Source organism: Panicum virgatum, chromosome 3N (assembly GCF_016808335.1).
Source record: "Panicum virgatum strain AP13 chromosome 3N, P.virgatum_v5, whole genome shotgun sequence".
Lineage (NCBI taxonomy): Eukaryota > Viridiplantae > Streptophyta > Magnoliopsida > Poales > Poaceae > Panicum > Panicum virgatum.
The window spans coordinates 57,312,246-57,332,258 of NC_053147.1; the positions used below are offsets into that span (position 1 = coordinate 57,312,246).

The following is a 20,013-nucleotide window of genomic DNA, read 5'->3' on the forward strand; positions in this document are numbered from 1 at the left end:
GTGTCACCCCAAACACCTAAACATCTAATATCACTACAAAAAATCTGGTGACCATAACGATTAAATTTCGTCACATATCACTGAAAACTGTCATAAAACAGTATCTATGACGATCTCAAATAACGTCATGTATTGAGCGTCACAGATCACACCTCGTGACGTTTCTTAAATTTTCGTCATAGATTGCTTGATCCATGACATTTTAAAATCATCATGGAATGTCTCCGGGCCCCTGAAGCCCAACCCAAGCCCATTTTCTATGACGAAAATTAACGTCACGAACAATATAATTTTCGTCACAGATTCTATTGTCATGTCACACAGTGATGACATGGAGGATGATGTGGATGCTGATATGGTGATGACGTGGATGACAATGATGACGTGTAAATTGACGTGGACGATGACATGGCGGCTGACATGGAAAGTAGTGCTGATATGGCAGGTGACGTGGCGATTGACGTGGCAAGCGACGTGGCAACTGACATGGTAAGCGACGTGGCAGGTGACATCAGCAGCACAGGCCATGAATGGATGGGCCCAATTCAGAGTGGGGCCCTAAGTTGGGCCTAATTTCAGCCCAAAATTAATTATTAGTTATTCAGATTTAGCTTTATACACAACCCATTCAGGCCGAAATTGACATGAATAATATTTCCATCACATACATTTCCATCTATGAAAACTAATAGTAACATTCCAAGACCACATAGTTAACCAGAAACAACAAAAGGTGGATTTCATCAAGAATATGAACCAGCAGCAGCAAAGTTTGATTTGAAGTTCTACCAAAAGCTAACAGAACACCATTGCACCTGCACAGCAAAACTCAAAAAGATTAGAGTCACGGTACAAAGATGAGTAGATCAAAAGTGAGCTAGTTGTCAGGCAACATGAAACAAGCATCCTGGTAACATCTCAAATGCATGCCAGAGTACTAGCACAAGTGCAAAATGGAATTATTTCCAGTATAGTTTTTCAATACTCGCCATAGAAAACGAGTTCTAGTAATTTATTCTAAACATGTAAATAGAAAGCACTAGAATAGCTACAACTAGAGACCCAACAGTTTGACACATGACCAACAGAATAGCCTGGAGAAGATAATCATTAAATTAAAAACAAGCAATTTAATGTAGACTCAAATTTGAACAGGTTACAGTAATAACTTTACATGAAGAAAGTTACTTTTACCAGATCATGTTACTTTGACAAATAAGTAAACAAGCATGATACATTGTATAAGATAACATAAGCATGGTATATTGGAAAAGGCAATGCATCACTTACGGGATGTTGCAGCCCCAGGATGTAGGATTCGGTTCCACCAGCAACAGCACCTGCGCACCAAAAGTAAAGAAAGATCAGAGTCAGAGATTAGTACATCAGCAATGAGTAGTCAGATGTATAACTTCCTCTTGCTAGAAGCTAGAGAATATTGAGCCATATCAGAATTATAGCATATTAGATACAAAATCTCATGTTACAATCTTAGCACATGAAAATAGCTAGTTACATTCTTTTTTAGCTTGCATCCAATAATAACCTGCAATCAAAATAAAATTATGCATCAGCACATATAGTACTCTGGCTGCTATGAAATTTAATTCCATTCAAGTCATGCATGCATCGCATTGGACAGAAGAGTATACAGCACATACAGTAGTCATTGAAAACATGAAATGCTATCTCGAACCTTTGTATATGATGCTTCAATTATGTAGAGGTGCAAAGCACAAACAGCATATGGATCAAATCAAACCATAAATTGTTTTTCATCATAGATACTTGCAGAGTTGCAGGAACATGGAGTTCACACATGCATTCACTATACACAGGTCCCTTAAATGTATCACAAAGATATGGCATTCACTATGAGATTATTTCACCATATATCTCACAGATGGCACATTCACTATACCTGTGCAAGCTGCTGTTACCTAGGCACCTAGCTGCTGCTAGACCAACGATTCTGAACTGCACAGAAGAATAAAACAGGCAAGCAGAGTTAGCTAGTTAGAGATAAGTAGACTAGCACATATCAGATGCTTTAGTGAAAATATCATAAGTTCAGAGCTAACTCAAATTACATAGCAGACTAGCACATATCAGAACAAACATGGACTGCAGTTCACTCTAGAAGGGAACTAGTGAATATTTAAATGCATGACACAAATGGCAGGTAAAATATTCTAAGCATGCAGCACTAGAAACGGAGACAATTTATGTAGGCACATGTAAATAGTTGTTGAGCATTGAGGGATTAAATCAAACAGGTTATGTACATGCATGTCCTACTGAGCTTATGGGCATAGCAGATTTCAACTGAATACTTGCTTGCAAGAAAAACTAACCAGCAAGAAAAACTAACTTACGTATCAGGGAATACATAATTTGGGCGACAATAGTCAATGTAAGAATTCCACCGAGAAGCTAAGACAGCACACGCCAATGATTGCTTAATGTAGAGTGAAAGGGACACTTCTCATAACTGAAGTCCTGGTGCTAACATGCAAGAACTGAAGAAACAAGAAATAGAGCAATCTACAGCTGGAGAAGGAACCTAAAATATTCCCCTGAGGAAGTTGCCTCAAATCGTGCCACTGCAGTAATAGGCAAGTCACAGGAACGTGATGGCCTGCCACTCGTGGACCTGCAACACCGGCTTCTTCTTAGTGGTAATAACAAACTGAGAGGAAGGAGAGGGAAAGGGGAGCTTCTGGACCTGCAACAGCGCATCTCGCCTCCGGACCATCCGCATCTCGATCTGCCCCTCCGGCGCGAATGAGATCTTGCAGCGCCGCCCCGCGGCCCCGGCCGGTGCGGATGGGACCGGCGGCGCTTAGCCCGGCCGGCGCAAATGAAACGCAGAAAGAGCAGAAACTAGATTCAGTTTCTGTAAAGAAGTTGAAGAAAGAACTAACAGATCAGTAACGGCAATGGAAGTAGTGGTGGATTCGGACATAGAAGGTTAGACTTACTTCAGATCAGATCGGATGTGTTGAACTTTGGAGAAGGCGCCTTGTGCGGAGCCGCGAAGGTCAACCAGCGGAGGGAGTCAAGGATGGGCAGCTCCGACCTCCGGCGTTGATGTGGTGGTGGGATGGGCGGATTCCAGCCACCGGTGGAGGTGTGGCGGTGTGATACGCGGCTCCGACCTCTAGCGTTGGTGTGGCGGCGGGATGAGTGGCGACGCTACGTTGAGGGGAGGGAGGAGGAGGCCCTGGTCTGCGGCCTGCGGGGATTTTTCCCCTTTGCCTGACTGACCAAGAGGATAAGGCAGGCAGCGGCCGCGCGCACGAGGGGAATTTCGCACATCTTGAGCGGGAGGCGTGGTGGGTTCCATTTGTCGGTGAGAGAATCAGCGCGGGAGAGCGGGAGGTGTAGCTGCCAATTTTTGGTCCGGCGCGGTGGGTCCGCTATGTCGGTGGCAGAGCCTGCCATGGCCAATTTTTTGTCCTGGCGCCTTGGGTCCATCATGTTAGTGATAGTATTAGTAGTCTTAGGAATTCAAATAGATTTTTTAGGGTAATAAATGATTTCAAATGAAAAAGTCATGAATACCAAAGTTGTAGAACTCATCAAGATCTATAAACTTTATTTAGGACATTAATCCATGTGACAAAGTTTGAATAATCCAAATTTTGAATTTCAAAAATTGATAGCTAAAAGCAAGATTTTGGATCACTAAATGATTTGAGCCGAAAAAGTCGTGAATACCAAAGTTTCATAACCCATCAAGATCTACAATCTTTATTTAGATCATTTTTTTCATTTGAGAAAGTGGTAGTATACATTGGTCATTAATCCTAGATTCACTCACATAGTTTAAGAAACTATGTTTGAGACTTGTCAAATTTGTAATACATGTTATTATCACTTTTGAAAATGACAAAATGACCCGTCATGAGGGTTATCGTCATAGAAAGTTGGTTTTCTTGTAGTGAGGGAGAACGCTGCAAGAGAGGAGGCAGGAGGGGATGTGAGTGTGGAGTGTGGCCTGTAGAGCTAGGGTTTCTGCTTAATTTATACCATGGAGGAGCGATCCCAGCTGTTGGATCGGGAATGGACGGTCAAAATCAATTGGGCCACTTGGGCTGAACTGGGCCAGGTTTAATTAATAATTTTCTTTTTCCTTTATCATTTTATTGCACCATTGTGAAGTAACAAGTAAGAATATTTATCTTGTATGTACCAATATATTTTTTATATATAATAGACTACATATAAGTTGTTTTGTAGAAGTTTAAAAAAATTTTGAGCTCATTTACTATTTTTAATAATTTAAATGATTTTCTGCATGTTTATAGAAAATAATTACAATTTGAAATACTTCTATTTCAAATACTATTTAGAAAATTCCTAAAAATAAATTTTAAGTATGGTTGTTCAATTATAGCTCATATCATAAAAATAGATGAAAATTTGAAATGTTTGTTAGGGATAGTTCAAATTTCTACTCAAAACCTTATTATAAAATAATGATAATAATATTTAAAACCTTTTTGAAAATTATATAAATTGGCATAGAATTAGTTTATGCGTTTATAAGCTTAACATTAAAATTTCAAAAGATTTCATGAAGATTGAAGTATATATTGTTCATAGAATGGATAGACTCCTCACATTGTTTCATACAACTCAACTCAAACTTTGAGATTTATACATCCTACAGTATTTTCTTGCTCACATATACATCAACTTTGGGCACAATCTTACCTTCACTCTCCTATTAGCATTTGTCGATTTACATTAGCACTTGTGCAAAAAAAATGTTTACTCTATTTTCTATTTTGTGGAGAAAACAAGCCTTAGGAAAAAGATCCGATAGAATATAGTAAATAACTAAAAAAATGCCACTAAATGAAATATAATAATTTTAGAAAAAAACAAAAAAAAATCCTATCAAATTTGGAGTTATTCTGAGGGAGAAAAACCATCTGTAACTTTGAAATCCAAATTAAAAAGAGAAAGATGAACTATTCATGTGTTTTTCATCTCAATCCAGCAAGCATTAGAGAAAGTATAAAAATTACCCTTTACTAAACAAAACTTAACAGACGCATGGTGTACTGGAAAGGCCCGAGCTTGGAGAACCCAACAAGCCATGTTCGAACCCCCAACTGCGCACACTACCCGTTTTTTTTCTTAGCAGATCTATTTTCTTAGTGATTAGATAAAATGGAATAATACCTCATTTTGTCACAAACAGAGGCGCAGCATACTGGTAACACTTTCCTTTTGGAACCTCAAGACGCTGGTTCGAATCCTGGTGGCGCGGCTGGTACCGTTACTTTCCAAATTTATTCACCAACTGTGCCAGCCATATGTATAATTACAACACTACTCTACAACATAAATGTAGAAGTGGTGTCGTGGTATTTGCTCTCTTCTCCAAAGCCAGAGATGAAGGTTCGATTCCCTGTTTCCAGTTTTTTTTTAACAAGGATAGGGAGCAGAATAGGACTTAGTAGAATGTTGAAATTTGGTTTAAGGCTTTTAGTTTCCTTTTCATGTGTGCTGACTAGGCTGCCACATAAGTATCAAATAAGAGAAGCAAAAACTTGAATTGAAAATGAAAAATGTCAAAACATATAGTTAAAATAGCTATGACGATTTTTATGACATTAATGTTAAAACGTCATGTTTTGTGGGCTCAGTTATGACGAATTCAATAAAACGTCATATTTTGTGGACTCAATTATGACGAATTTAATAAAACGTCGTAAAGTTCTGGGCCTAGGGTCCATACATTCAAATTCGTCATAGATTGTGTGCAATTGTGACGCTCTATTAAAATATCATAAAATTTTCATCATAGATCACCACATTTCTTGTAGTGTTTACAACTTATTATGATAAAAATATTATCATACCAAAAGGAATATATAGAAAATTTTATATGTACTCCTTTATGTCAGGGCCACAAGGAGCCATCGATTTTTCCTCTACTTTTTGTAATGGACGGCAATCTATATGTACGATTTTGTCAAGGCTTACTTAATTTGCCGGCTTAATTTCGTTGATCTGGAGAGGAAAATGACCTAATATCAGTGGAAAATTCTTAATTTTGTCAGTTTTCAGTCTAGACATAATATGGTGTCACTGTCGTGGACCATGTGGCTCCAAAGATTTGTGATGCTTCTGCAGTTAGTTGTCAGATCAATGTTGGTTGGCAGCGTACGTACGGTTTACTTTCCGGCTTTCCCTTCGTCTTCCTGCCATCCTTCATGTGTTTTTCGTCGTTGGTACACATTGATTCGGCAGCATTCAACTATGTGTGCGCCTGTCTGCTACCTGTCATCCATTTTGCTGCCCAATCGCTTTATCGCTCGTGCTCGCGGAGTTGGAACCAGGTGGATTCATCCACCCTTGGAATTTAACACCCTCACATGTTCATCGGTCTATTGAAAGCCAGTTAGGTATTACAGTTTTCTTTCTTTCTTTGCCTCGTTTTTTCCATATAACCACATTTAGCGCGGTAGGGAGGTAGTTTAACTTGTATACAAGTTCAGGGATGAAAACTGCTTGTACAAGTTGGAGGAAGACAATCTGACTCTACTAATAGTTGAAGGAGCTAGAGTAGATTTTATCAACCAATGAAGACTGATTTCAGCCCTTTCACTTTTGAAACGGGTGAAATGAAAGTTCAGTAGGCAAAGTGTGTTTTACCTCCTCGAATTATTGGCATAGTATATTTCTTCTCCTCAAACTTCAATAGAATCTAATGAGGAGTGAATAATCTCAGAAAACCATGATAGTTTCGAGAGCAAAACAACTGGTACATAAATAGTTTCAAAAAATCATGGTAGCTTAGTTGGCAACAGGGTAAACAATATCCTTATAGCAACCCTAAAAATTTTGTCATGGAAATTCATTAGGGCTTAGTGTTTACTTATAAAGCTTCCACTCGCTTATGTCCATAGTAAACTCTTTGAGATTTCCCAAGTCTCAAGGTGACGAGTAGTAAATATTATATTTTCATGTAGAACTGAGATAACCTTCTGTTATCGCCATAAATTAACAGGGTTAATTTATGGCGATAACAGGGTTAATTTATGGGTCGAAAGCAAATTGGGATTAAAGCAGAAGATTTAAGAAGGCTTGTAAATCGGCTCCTGCGTGAGCATTTAGGCCACATGGGCCGTGTATCTTTAGATTTAGTTCAAGATTAGAGATAGAGTCCGATCGGGACAAGATAGAATTAGATTGTTTCCCAAGTCTCAGGAATATAAATATGTACCCTATGTTATTCATGAAAAAAAAGAACGTCATCACGTCTCGCAAATAACAACTCTCGGCGCATCGCCACCCCTAATTCTAGGGTTTCATCCAAGTAAGCGCCATGCTGCCCTGATCGCTTCTTGCGATCAGGGCAGCGTTGTTCTTGCTTTTACCTTGGTATTACTCGTACTGAAGCGTTTTTGATGGCGAGTAATGCTAGTTATCCTGATGTTCGTAGCATGGCTTTTAGTAGATTTATCGAGCTTTGTTGCTTATCATCTACGAATATCATGTTGTTCCTGTGCATTCACGTTTCTATCTTATGCTAATTTTTGTTGCGTAGAATTAGTTGCACAGAGACAACACCCTGCTTCTTTTCCATCTAATAGATCTAATTTGTTATAGTTTGCTCTTATTCTTAAGAGTTGGCGTAATATCTGCTAGGTTAGGCCCTGCAAACGGATTGGATGATCCGGTGTCGTGTTAGATGCTTTGCCATAGTCTTAATAGGGAATTGATCCGGGAATCGGCTCTTGCTAGTTCTTAGTCCTCTGTTTTTTGTTATGGTTTAGTTATTTATTACGTTCATTAGGCCCAATCACGCGTAGGATGTTCCGATCTAGCAGTGAAGCTTTTATCGTCGTGGATTAGATTAATTAGATTTAATTGAAGCAGCTTTACACTTATTTGCTTTATTTATCAATATTCGGATAGATGCAGATCCAATCTGACACTGGGACTCGATCGGCTCTTTAAAGCCGATGCAAGAGTCATCCCAGGGAGCCGACCACGGTTCAGACTTACGTTTCCACGTGTTTGTGTATGCAGGCAAATCGCTGCAAGCACGTTCACACCTTCCTGATCGGGTATAGGTCAGGTGGCATGCCCGACATTCTCCGGAATCTCTGGGCGCGTGACGGAATTGCGGGCCGTCGACGAGGGAGCAGTGCCTGCTAGCACCCCGGCAACCTCCCGTCTCTTCGTGTTGCCTGTCGCTACTCGCCGGTGGGTTTCAACTGACAACACATTCTGGCACGCCTGGTGGGACCCTCATCAGCAACAACGCCCACCGCAGAGATGACAGGAGCACAGGACCAAGTACCGGTTCCGCCGGTCACCAAACCTGTCACGTATGAAGAGCTGACTACAAAACACAAGCTAAAATATGATGAGGTCAAAGCTCAGTTTGAAGCCGATCTCATCGGCTCCTTCGAGAGGACCCGCAACCATGGCATCAGGTGGAAGGGGTTCTCACCAGAAGGTGCTCTCGACAATGTTGATCTGTCCGTGCCATCAGAGGAGCGCACCAGGGCCCTACGCCAGGAGATGAACTATATGGTGGCTCATACGCTTCATCGACACTCAGAAAGCCTGGTGAACGAACTTGGGCGCGTGGCACATCGCGTTGTCCGGGAGGTGATCAAGAACCAGTACTCCCCGTCGGGACCAGTCCTGGGGAGCCACAAGGGGGAAGCTGCACTGCAATCTAGGCCGCCAGTGTCCTTCTCGCTCGCGGCAGCAGGACAACAGAATTCGCCGATCTATGTCGTTCACAAGATCGGCGGTGATCCTGGAGAAGGCCAGTTCCTGACCGAGCCACCCAAGGAGATCCCGTACGGCTACACGTGCGCATACATCCCTGACAGCGTCAATCCAACATGCTCGGTGCAGCTGGTAAACCCATGAGCTTCTGGAGCAGATGCGGAGAAATAAGCGTGGCTGGCAAAGTACGCTACCGGGCCGAGTGCTGAGCCATCGGCCCCAGGAGTTCTTAGTGTGGAGCAGGTCAGTGCAATACTGAGAGACCAGTTTGGCATCCTGCCCAAGAGAAAAGCGATCGGCTATTCCAAGCCGTATCCAAGTGACTACGACTTGATCCCATTGCCACCAAAGTATCGGCTCCCTGAGTTCACCAAGTTCAACGGGTCAGAAGAAGCCAGCTCCATTGAGCATATGAGCCGATACTTAACGCAGCTTGGGATGATCTCAGTATCGGATCCGCTGAGGGTCCGTTTCTTCGGCCAATCTCTTACAGGCCCAGCTTTTGGATGGTACGCGTCATTGGCTCTAGACTCGATTCGAACTTGGAGGCAGTTGGAAGATCAGTTCCATATCCAGTATCACTCAGAGGCTACTGAAGCTGGGATTGCCGACCTTGCCCAAGTCAGGCAGAAGCGAGGAGAGACTGTGTCGGAATACATACAGCGCTTCAGAGAGGTCAAGAATCGATGCTACTCATCACGCATTACGGAGAAGGAGGCAGTCGATCTGGCAGTTCTGGGACTCGCTAAGCCAATCAAGGATATGGCTTTCTAGTTGGAGTTCGCATCTCTGGCGCACCTAGTGCAAAAGCTTACCACGTATGAGCTTTACCATCCTGAGCTGTACCAGGACAAGTTCAAGTGCCATGTGAACATGGCCCAAGCGGATGAATCTGATGACTCCGGCGTGGAACAAGAAGTGGCCGTGGTAGAGTGGACTCGGGGGGCAAACCCCGTCCCGTGCAAATGGATCAAACAGCAGGGGCTTGTGAAGGGCTTCGACTTCGACGTAGACAAAGCAGAGCAGATATTTGATCTGCTGCTCAAAGAAAAACAGCTAAAGCTCCCTGAGAATCACAAGCTGCCAACCGCACAAGAGTTGCAGGGGAGGCTATACTGTAAATGGCATCATTCGTTCACTCATGCCACGGGTGAATGCAAAGAGCTGCGTCGTCAGATTCAATCGGCTATCGAGCAAGGTCGATTAATCCTGGCTCAACATACGATGAAGGTCGACACGAAGCCCTTCCCACAAGCCAACGTGGTAGAGTTGTCAGACTTCACTCCTACGAGCCAGAATTTTTCATTCCAGATCAACATGGCGGGTGTAAGGATCACCGGGGTATCCGACCCTAGAGGGGGAGGGGGTGAATAGGGTCGCTAATCGCTTTTTAACCTAGGGCTCAAACTACTTGCATAAGATAAACATAACACGTCCTATACATGCTAGTTATGACTAAGGTTTATCTATACTACTCTCTACTTACCCCTAAAAGACTTGCAACCTAGCCAATCCTAATCAAACTAACTAGGAAAGTAAAGGTGCGCAAGATAGAGTAAATGCGGAAACGTAATGCGGTAAGTAAAGAGGTAAGTGCAAGAGGGATGCAAACTTCCGAGTAGACACGGTCATGTAACGTGGTTCGGCACAAACGCCTACGTCCACGGGACACCGAGGCTCTTCCGATCACCGTCTTGCACTACGCCACCAAGGCGATGCCGGCAAGCAAAGGCAAGTGCCCCTAAGACACCGAGTCTCGTGCACCGCCACCGTCTCTCTCGGTCACCCGGCCGTAATCCACTACGGAGCTTCTCCACCAAGGAGGGGGCCTCCTCTTCCCCCGCACAAAGTGTCATTGCCACTCCACACCAAGACGGAGGGTCACACGACGGATCACAAGTTGCTTGCCGCAGCAAGACTTCTCTTCAAGGGAGCTCTCGCAAGAACTAATCCCTATTACAAGCACTAAGCACTCTCACAAGTGTGCTTAAGCCTATATGATTTACAATGAAGCTCTATGGTGGTTGGAGATGATCTTTAGCTGTTGTTTACTTCCTTGAACTCCAGCTCCCTCAAATGACTCGGCCTTGGGGGTATATATAGGCAGCATAAGCAAATATAGCCGTTGGAGAAAAGCTGCCAGAAAACTGCGTAACACCGGTTAATCCGACGTACCCCAAAAGCCATCATCGGTTCAACCGGTGTATGTAAACTGCTAATTGAAAAACTAGTCGTTAGCAATCAACCGGTGTATCGCCGGTTTAACCGATGTAATCAACCGGTGTATGTAATATTAGCGTCGGTTTAACCGGTGAGTGTAACTTCTTCACGTTCCTCCAAAAACCACCTCTCTGGACAACTGAACCGATGCAATTGACCGATGCATCGTCGGTTCAACCGGTGTAGGTATTTTCCTCGGTCTTCATCTGCCAATGCACCGACGTATATAACTTCTGTAGCGTCGGTTCATCCGGTGTAAAACCCTAGCCCGCAGACCTTCTCTGTGATTGCACCGGTGAGTTCATTTTGCCCTACGTCGGTTTAACCGATGATAGCAAAATGCCTCAATTCTTGTCCCTTGGACCGAAGAGCTTTCAGGGCGCTGCCCTGAGACCCGCGAGGGGCGGCTCCCCTGTAGGGATGGCCCTTCGGGCCTTGCTACGCCTCTATTCTCTTTTGTCATCACTTGAACCTAAAAGCCTGAGAATAGTCATCTTAACAATCACATTAGTCCAAGTGTTGTGTGTGTCATCAATCGCCAAAATATTATAGTGAAATATGGCATGAGAGGCCATTTTCGCTTAAGGGGGGCCTGTACGCCGTCGTGACGAGCAAAGGAGAGAGGCCGTTTCTGGCAAACGGCCCCAGGATCAAAATAAGCCAGGGCGACAGCATATTACTGAAGAGCAAGTGCGTCACATCCGTAATCAGCTTCCAGCTTCTGATCGGCTTCTGGAAAAATATGAGTTTTAGCACAAGCTGCGTCGCCGATATCAATCAGAAGAAGAGGAGTACGAGTACCGCACAGGGAGGACGCTGGCAAGGCGCCAGGCTATACGCGACCACTGGCATTGTCTGTTCTTTAGGTACTGCTGGAATTCCGGCATGAGCCGATTGCCTACTATAGATGATTGTCTAGAGTGCAGGCCTCGGACACGCCAGTCAGGCGAGACATCGTTGTTCCGGCGCTTGGGGCCCAAAGTGCGTCACGACGAACATGTTGAGCGGCCGACCAAGGGTGATTTCGAGCCAGAACAAGAAGACAGGTACCATCACCCACAGTGGTGTCCTAACGGGCTTAATCGCTCGCAGAAGCGCAGAGTGCAGCGCTTGTGCAATCTAGAAGAGGCAGAAGCAAGATACCTTGACGTGCTGAGGAAGGCACGTCCGGATCTCGCAGAACAGGTCAGGCACCCGCGAAGGGTGGAAAGGCGCCCTCTAAGAAAAGAGTGGCGCCCCAAGCAGGCAAAAGCCGATGAGAAGTCATCGGCTGATGTGAACATGGTGTTCGTGCTCCCATCAGAGTTCCGGGCACCCCAACCGGAGGATTTGCCTATTGCACAGTTGGATCTTGGCCCCCAGCCGATCATCTTTGAGAAGCCAAAGGAAAAAAGCTACAAACATTTGAAGGGGCTGTATCTCAAGGGCTTCATCAATGGTAAACCCGTTAACAGGATGTTGGTTGACACCGGTGCTGCAGTCAACCTAATGCCATATTCAGTGCTGCACCGGTTGGGGCGTTCTTCTGCCGACCTCATCAAGACCAACGTGACGCTCAATGACTTCAACGGGCAACCATCAGAGGCAATGGAGGTTCTTAACATGGAGTTGACAGTGGGCCACAAGACGATCCCAACTTCATTCTTTATCGTCAATAGCAAGAGTACATACACGGTGTTGCTTGGGAGAGATTGGATTCACACCAACTGTTGTATCCCTTCCACAATGCATCAGTATCTTGTCCAATGGGATGACGATGAAGTAGAAGTGGTCCCTGCAGATGATTCCAGCGAGGTCTCGCTCGCAGATATGAACGCCTGGGACGCAGAAGGACAAGAGCCGATCTCAGGAATTTCACTGGAAGACTGTGATCGGATCGAGGCGACAAAAAACAGACTGAGGCTGGTCTTATCCACTGGCCTCACAGAGTAAACACGTCCTGGCATACTACGGTGTGTAATAGAGTTAGAGAGGCCGGTCCCAGCGACCGGCCCAAAAAAATAGAAAAATCCTATTTGGGGTCGGAATTGTTACATCATGTACATACGATGGCCTGCTCCGGCAGTTGGCTACTCATTGACTATTTGGTTTCGAATGATAATGGAAGTATAGAAACGGCCAGCCCATGCGGTTGGCCAAATAATTTTTCTTGTCATCTCCCTGTGTTTGCCGCTGATCTTGTGGATAACGAAGACTCGCCTGCGTTCGCAGCTGGTTTTTCAGACGACGTCAAGCTGAGATACGGGTTCACGTCAACTGATGATTTGGAAGAGGTTGACATCGGTCCTGGGGATAAGCCACGGCCGACATTTATCAGCAAAAAGTTGGATCCGGTCTTGCGTGAGGAGATGATTGCACTGCTGAAAGAGTACCGGGATTGTTTCGCATGGGACTACACTGAGATGCCCGGTCTAGACAGAAGCATCGTCGAGCATCGGCTCCCGCTCAAGAAAGGTTTCGGCCGTTTCAGCAACGAGCACATCAGATGAAGGCCGAAGTCCTAGAAGAAGTCAAGAAAGGGGTGGAGAAAATGTTGGATGCTGGGTTCATCAGGCCATGCCGGTATGCAGAATGGATCTCTAGTGTGGTACCGGTACAAAAGAAGGATGGCCGATGGCGTGTCTGCGTCGATTTTAGAGATCTCAACAGAGCGACACTAAAGGACGAATACCCGATGCCTATTGCAGAGACATTGATCAATGCAGCTGCGGGCCACAAAATGATGAGTTTTATGGACGGTAATGCCGGATACAACCAGATCTTCATGGCCTCAGAAGACATGAACAAGACCGCGTTCAGAGTCTTAGGTGCGGTCGGCTTGTTCGAGTACTTGGTTATGACCTTTGGATTGAAAAATGCCGGTGCAATGTACCAGCGTGCCATGAATTACATTTTTCATGATCTCATCGGCAAACTGGTAGAAATTTATATTGATGATGTTGTAGTCAAGTCCAAATCAGCTGGGGGGCATCTAGAAGATCTGCGTCAAGTCTTGGAGAGAACTCGGAAATTTGGGCTCAAAATGAACCCAAAGAAGTGCGCTTTTGGCGTATCGGCCGGTCAATTTTTGGGATTCCTGGTGCATGAACGGGGAATCGAGATCGGCCTGAAAAGTCAAGAACCTGTGAAGATGATGAAGCCACCTACTACGAAGAAGGAGTTGCAAAAGCTCATTGGTAAAATTAACTTTGTCAGACGATTTATTTCTAATCTGTCTGGGCGCATCGAACCGTTCATGGGTTTAGTGAAGATCAAATCCGATGATGAGTTTCGCTGGGGGGCAGAACAGCAGCAAGCTTTCGATAGATCAAATAATATTTATCAAAGCCTCCAGTGTTGGTTCCTCCTCAGCAAGATAGGCCATTCTATGTGTACCTATCCGTGGGTGACACTTCCATTGCTTCAGTATTAATCCAGAAGCACGACGGCCAGGAGAGGGTGGTTTTCTACCTCAGCAGGCGCATGTTAGACGCCGAGACCATGTATCCTGAAATCGAGAAGCTTTGCCTTTGCTTATTCTTTATATGTACAAAGCTTTGTCATATTTTGCTCTCGGCGGAAACAATTGTCATATGCAAATCGGATGTCATAAAGCACATGCTATCGGCTCCTGTCCTGAAAGGCCGGCTTGGAAAATGGATGTTTCCATTGTCAGAGTTCGATATTCGTTATCAACCTGCAAAAGTAGTCAAAGGACAGGCACTAGCGGATCTTGTTGCAGACAGGATCAGCACTGATATTGCTGCACTATTTATTCGTGTTTGGGCTATGTTTTTTGACGGATCGGCTTGTGATGATGGGTGCGGTGTGGGAATTCTGTTGGTGTCGTCTCGAGGGGTGACTTACTCCTTTTCCATTAGGATGACAACCCCATGCACCAATAATTTGGTGGAATATGAAGCCATTCGCAAAGGGATGGAACTGCTCCTCGAAGCTGGTGCAGAAGCGGTGGAAATATTTGGAGATTCGAAGCTGGTGATTTCTCAGCTCACGGAGGAATATAGATGTGAGAGCGAGGCTCTTTTTCCGATATGGATGCAGTGCCATGAGTTGATGTCACAATTCAGGTACATCAATTTCCACTGGATACGCAGGATTATGAACAATGAAGCCAATGATTTGGCACAGATGGCTTCTGGGTACAAGGAAACGGCCAACGGGGTCGACGTAGAGGTTCAGTTTCTAGAACCCGGAGACTGGAGAGCCGATATCTTCAATTACTCGAAGGATTCGGCTCAGGGGCACCCAGGAGGATAAGACTCAAGGCTATGAAGTATGTTCTGATAGGGGATGACATATTCTACAGGACCTTGGAAGGACTACTGCTTAAATGTCTGGGACCTTCAGAGTCAAATCGGCTCTTGCATGAGGTTCACGAGGGAACCTGTGGTACTCATCAATCGGCTCATAAGATGAAGTGGCTGATTAGGCGATCGGGTTATTACTAGCCCACTATGCTCGAGGATTGTTTTAAATATTAAAAGGGGTGTCAGGCATGTCAGAGATTCGGCAAGATTCAGATGGTTCCGGCTTCAGTAATGAATCCTATTATTAAGCCATGGCCGTTCAGGGGTTGGGCCATGGATATGATTGGCCAAATTAATCCACCATCTAGCAAAGGTCACCAGTGGGTCTTAGCTGCTACAGATTATTTCACAAAGTGGGTAGAGGCAGTTCCCATGAGGTCAGTAGCGTCAAAAGATGTGATCAGCTTTGTCAAAGAGCACATCATTCACAGATTTGGGATTCCTCAAACTATTACAATCGATGGAGGATCGGTCTTTATATCAGAGGAATTCAGGAAGTTCGCCGATGATATGAGAATTAAGCTGATTAGATCATCTCCATACTATGCCCAAGCTAATGGACAGGCTGAAGCATCCAACCAGAGCCTCATCAAGCTCATAAAGAGAAAGATTGATGAATATCCTAGGCGCTGGCATGAGGTGTTGTCAGAAGCTTTGTGGGCGTATCGTATTTCATGTCACGGGTCCACCAAGACATTGCCGTATCATTTAGTCTACGGCCAAGACGCTATGTTGCCATGGGAAATCACGGCTGGATCAAGGCGTGTCGAGTTCCAGAACGATCTGACAATTGAACAATATGCAGCCTTGATGAATGACAATGTGGAGGATCTGAGAGAGCTAAGACTTTGGTCATTGGAGAAGATTAAGGAGAACAAGGCTAAAGTTGCTCGTGCGTACAACAAGAAGGTCAAGCCAAAGAATTTCTAGGTTGGAGACTTGGTTTGGGAGGCAGTATTGCCATTGGGAACTAAAGATAAAAAATATGGTAAGTGGTCTCCAACTTGGCACGGGCCGTACAAGATTGATCAGGTTTTGCCTAGGAATGCATACATGCTCGAGGAATTGGACGGCGTCAAATTTCCTGTTGCTGTCAATGGACAACACCTCAAGAAGTATTTCCCGAGCATGTGGGAAAGCGAGTAACAAGAGCCGATCAGATCCATCTGGCTGTACCGAGAAAGGCCAACACGTTGAGTTGGCTAGTAAAAAAAAAGAGAAAGAGATAGGCCAACACGTTAAGTTGGCCGGCAAAAAAAATGAATGAAAGGCCAACACGTTGAGTTGGCTAGTAAAATACATATGAGAAGCAAGATAGCCGATGTCTAACCATCGACTTAAGGTGTTTTAAATGAGTACAAGTTTCAGGTTTAACAGGCAACATCAAATGTTTGCTGAATAGTTCTACTAGTTCAGGAATCTTTCTATGGCATGGATGGCTTCTGCATGTACAGCGTCAGCTCTTGCAATTATTTCTTCATTGTTCTTGTCATCGCCTGATATTATCTGTCGACTCAAAGTGCTTATCTCTGCAAACTCTGCCTGTATTTGTTCAATCATTTCTTGGGCTTTCTGCTTGGAGTTTGCGATCGAAGCTTTCTCCTCTTGGATTAGTCTTTGGGTATTGTGGACCTTTTCTTCAAGTTCCATCAGTTCCTTTTCCAAGAGGTTGAGTCGTCTTGTGCTCTCGGAGATATCAGCTTTAGCATCCAGAGTTGCCTTCTTTTGATTGAGTAGTTTGCACTTCTGGGTGATGTCGGCTTTCAGAGGGATTTGAGAATGACGCAGTTCTATCCTCCGTTGTGCTGCCTTCACCTCCACACGAAAGAAAGGAAGATGGCCGGCTGGCCAAAGTTTGACTCGAAGTGATACTGGAAGCTGGGATTCTATCTGTTCGAGAATTTCTTTTATCTTGCTGGAATCATCAACCAGAGCAGTGATCAGAGCACATAGTAGATCCTTGATGAGATGAAGTTGATTTGCCAAGTTAGCCGATTGCTGCAAAGATGGTGTTTTTGCTCCAGGGGCAGACAGACCCATTGATGCCGGGTCAAAGGAAAGCAAACTTGAAATGTCAAAGCCCTGTGGACATATCTGAAGTTAGAGCAAGGTGCATTTATGAAGCTATCAACTAGTTCAGAATTGGTCCTCATAAAAGTTACCTGTTCTGAACGAGAAGTGATGATTGGTTCAGGTGTAGCCGATTCGGTTGGATTGGAGGTGACAACAGGGGCTTCGACTATGTCAGTCTGTTCGTCATGCACGTCCGTCAGAGTATTGGAAGTTTCAGTTGCTCCAGTGTCAGCTTCATGAACGATGATTTCGTGTTGTACTGTGCTACTAGTGTCAAGGATGTCTTCAGTTGCGTCCTGGAAATAAAATTACAGTCAACCAGAGTGCATATGTACGCAATAAAGAAGTGGTTTCGGAAAAATAAGTTACCTGGTTGGTGTTAGACTCTGATGGACTCGGGGAAGCTTGTGCTGATTTCTTAATGACTCGCCTCGTGATCATCTTTCTTTTCTTAGTTGGGATTCGCGGGGCAGCACTTGCAGAAGTTTGTCTTCGTTTGGAAGCCGACTGGAGTAAGTCTGGCTGAACAACCATTATTACTTTCTTCATTGATGGTGATCCCTTGCAAAAGAGGACATCAGGAGCAGTTGGAAGAAAGTGGAATGGTTCCCTGTTACTGGTCATAGGTGCTAGACCATCTTGTCGCTGTAAGAGCAAAGTGAGTGAGGATTAGCCAAGAGAAAAGGATAGAGGACTCAGAAGGGATAAAGTGCACGGATTTAGTAACTCTTCCTCGGGGATTACATATTCAGGATCAATTTGCTGCAGTCGAGGACCTAGAGCTTTTCTGAAAACATGAGTTTTCCACATTCCCCACCAGGTGCAGAAGTCGATTGATGAGGAAGTGAAGAACAGATCGGCTGGTATTGGAATGTGAAGGTTGTCAAACATGCTGTAGCATCTTGAGCTGGTGAGACCATCAGGCAGATCGGCTCTACTCTCCACCAAGTGGTTAATATGGAAGTGGGGAGGGACTTGTCCTAAGCCAAATTGCCGAGCTGCTATGACTGGCTGATAGGTTTCATAACCTGGTTTGATAATTCTATTGGAAGTGCTCATGCCAACAGGGAGGAAACCAGGTCAAATCATCAGGGAATATAGATGCTGAGTGCTGTCGTCATCTGCAAAACTATCCAGTCTAAAGGCAGTTGGGTTCTCAAAGGATTCAGATTCAGTGAATGGGAAATAAAGAGGATTCTCAAAGGCTAGATAAAGCTTGGCCATAACTAGTACATCTAATTGGTTTGCCACTCTCATCAGGAAAGGAATTCTTGGTCAGGACTTGGAAGTTTGGAATCAGGTACTGAAAGTACAGTTGTGCCCACAACTGAATAAACCACCAAGGGCCTCCAGTTCTTAGTTTCTTTTGGTTAAGCAAGTTATATGTCATCAGATGGATATATCTGTAGGTTTCTCAAAGAAAAAGTTTGCCTAGGCCAGTGCGGTTGCCATGGGCCAGATGATAGGCCAAGGGAAGATAATTCTTAGTCGGAGCTAAAGAAGGACCACAGAAGATGAAATGTTCTAACCAAAGATTTAAAAAGGCTCTGTGTTCCTTTTCAATCACTGGACCTCTTGTTTTCATGTGCTGGTTCATGTAAGTGCCCCAGTTTGTGCAATTTGCCTTGGATGAGAGTTTAAAGGGGACTTCTGCCATTTTGTGGGCAGCTGGATTAGGAGATCCAATGTCTAGGCCAGTGATCATGGTGACATCTAGCAGAGTAGGGGTCATGGGACTGTGCCCAAAGAGGAAATAGTTCAGAGCATCAGACCAAAAATAGCCTATGGTTTTCAAAAGGATTTCATCTTTGTCAAGGGGTGATAATGATAAGCTAAGTGCATCGGCTATGTTCAATTCCTGCCACAAGGGCATATAAGCTTTTGCTACTCTGCTGTACCATGTAATCCATCTCTCAGGAGGGTTAGGCCAGGCTCCTTAAGCAGTTGGCCCAGAGGTTCAAATCAATGTTTTGACTCACGAAAGGGATCCTATTTGCTTCACAAGAGATTAAATCTGTGGGATTTTCGTAAGCTCGTGGGCCAAGACAGAAAGATTTTGGATTGGAAGGATGCGGCAGAAGGATGTCTAACACCTGAAATTCAGAGATTCAGAAATTTACATATGGTGTCATGTTTCAGAATTTAATTTGTTTAGAGGCTTAATAAGCTGAAGAAAGTTAAAAGGATTGGGCTGGATATTACCTTCAGGTCGCAGATTGCCGCATCATCGATTGCAGAATTTGTTGTCTGAGCTACAGAGTCTGCCATGGTTCAGATCTGTTGACTTAGGGTTTGGTTGCTGTGGGCTCTGATTCGAATTCCGGATGCTTGGAGAAGTTCTTGATCAAATTTGTAGAGCTGGGTTTTCGAATTATGCTCGGATTTGAGAGTCTATTTCGAGTTCAGTTCAAGGTGGAAGTGATACTCTACTCTTGTGCGGGTTGCTTCTAGTTTGAATTTTTTCGGTTCTTGGATATTTATAGAAGCCTGATGCGTTGCCATCGGCTTTTTGGAAAACAAATCAAACACGTAGAATTGAAGGAAATTGACTTCATTAAAAGGAAAGGTTTTTTATAGAGGAAAGCCGATTTGACAAAGGAATAATCCTTCGGCTTTACAATCCTACTCGTACAGTACTACTTCTACT

General features: G+C 44.2%; 1 long non-coding RNA gene across 2 annotated transcripts; it reads right to left on the reverse strand.

The window, feature by feature from the left end:
* Positions 1–553: 553 nt before the first annotated feature.
* Positions 554–2,193, reverse strand: LOC120666284. 2 transcript variants are annotated; one of them, XR_005671644.1, is made up of 3 exons: positions 1,922–2,193; positions 1,291–1,546; positions 564–815 (listed from the first exon to the last, which is right to left on the reverse strand). It is a non-coding gene; the product is annotated as an uncharacterized LOC120666284 (long non-coding RNA). The 2 variants fall into 2 exon arrangements; XR_005671643.1 differs by lacking the exon at positions 1,922–2,193 and having other exon boundaries at positions 554–815; positions 1,291–1,909.
* Positions 2,194–20,013: the final 17,820 nt, after the last annotated feature.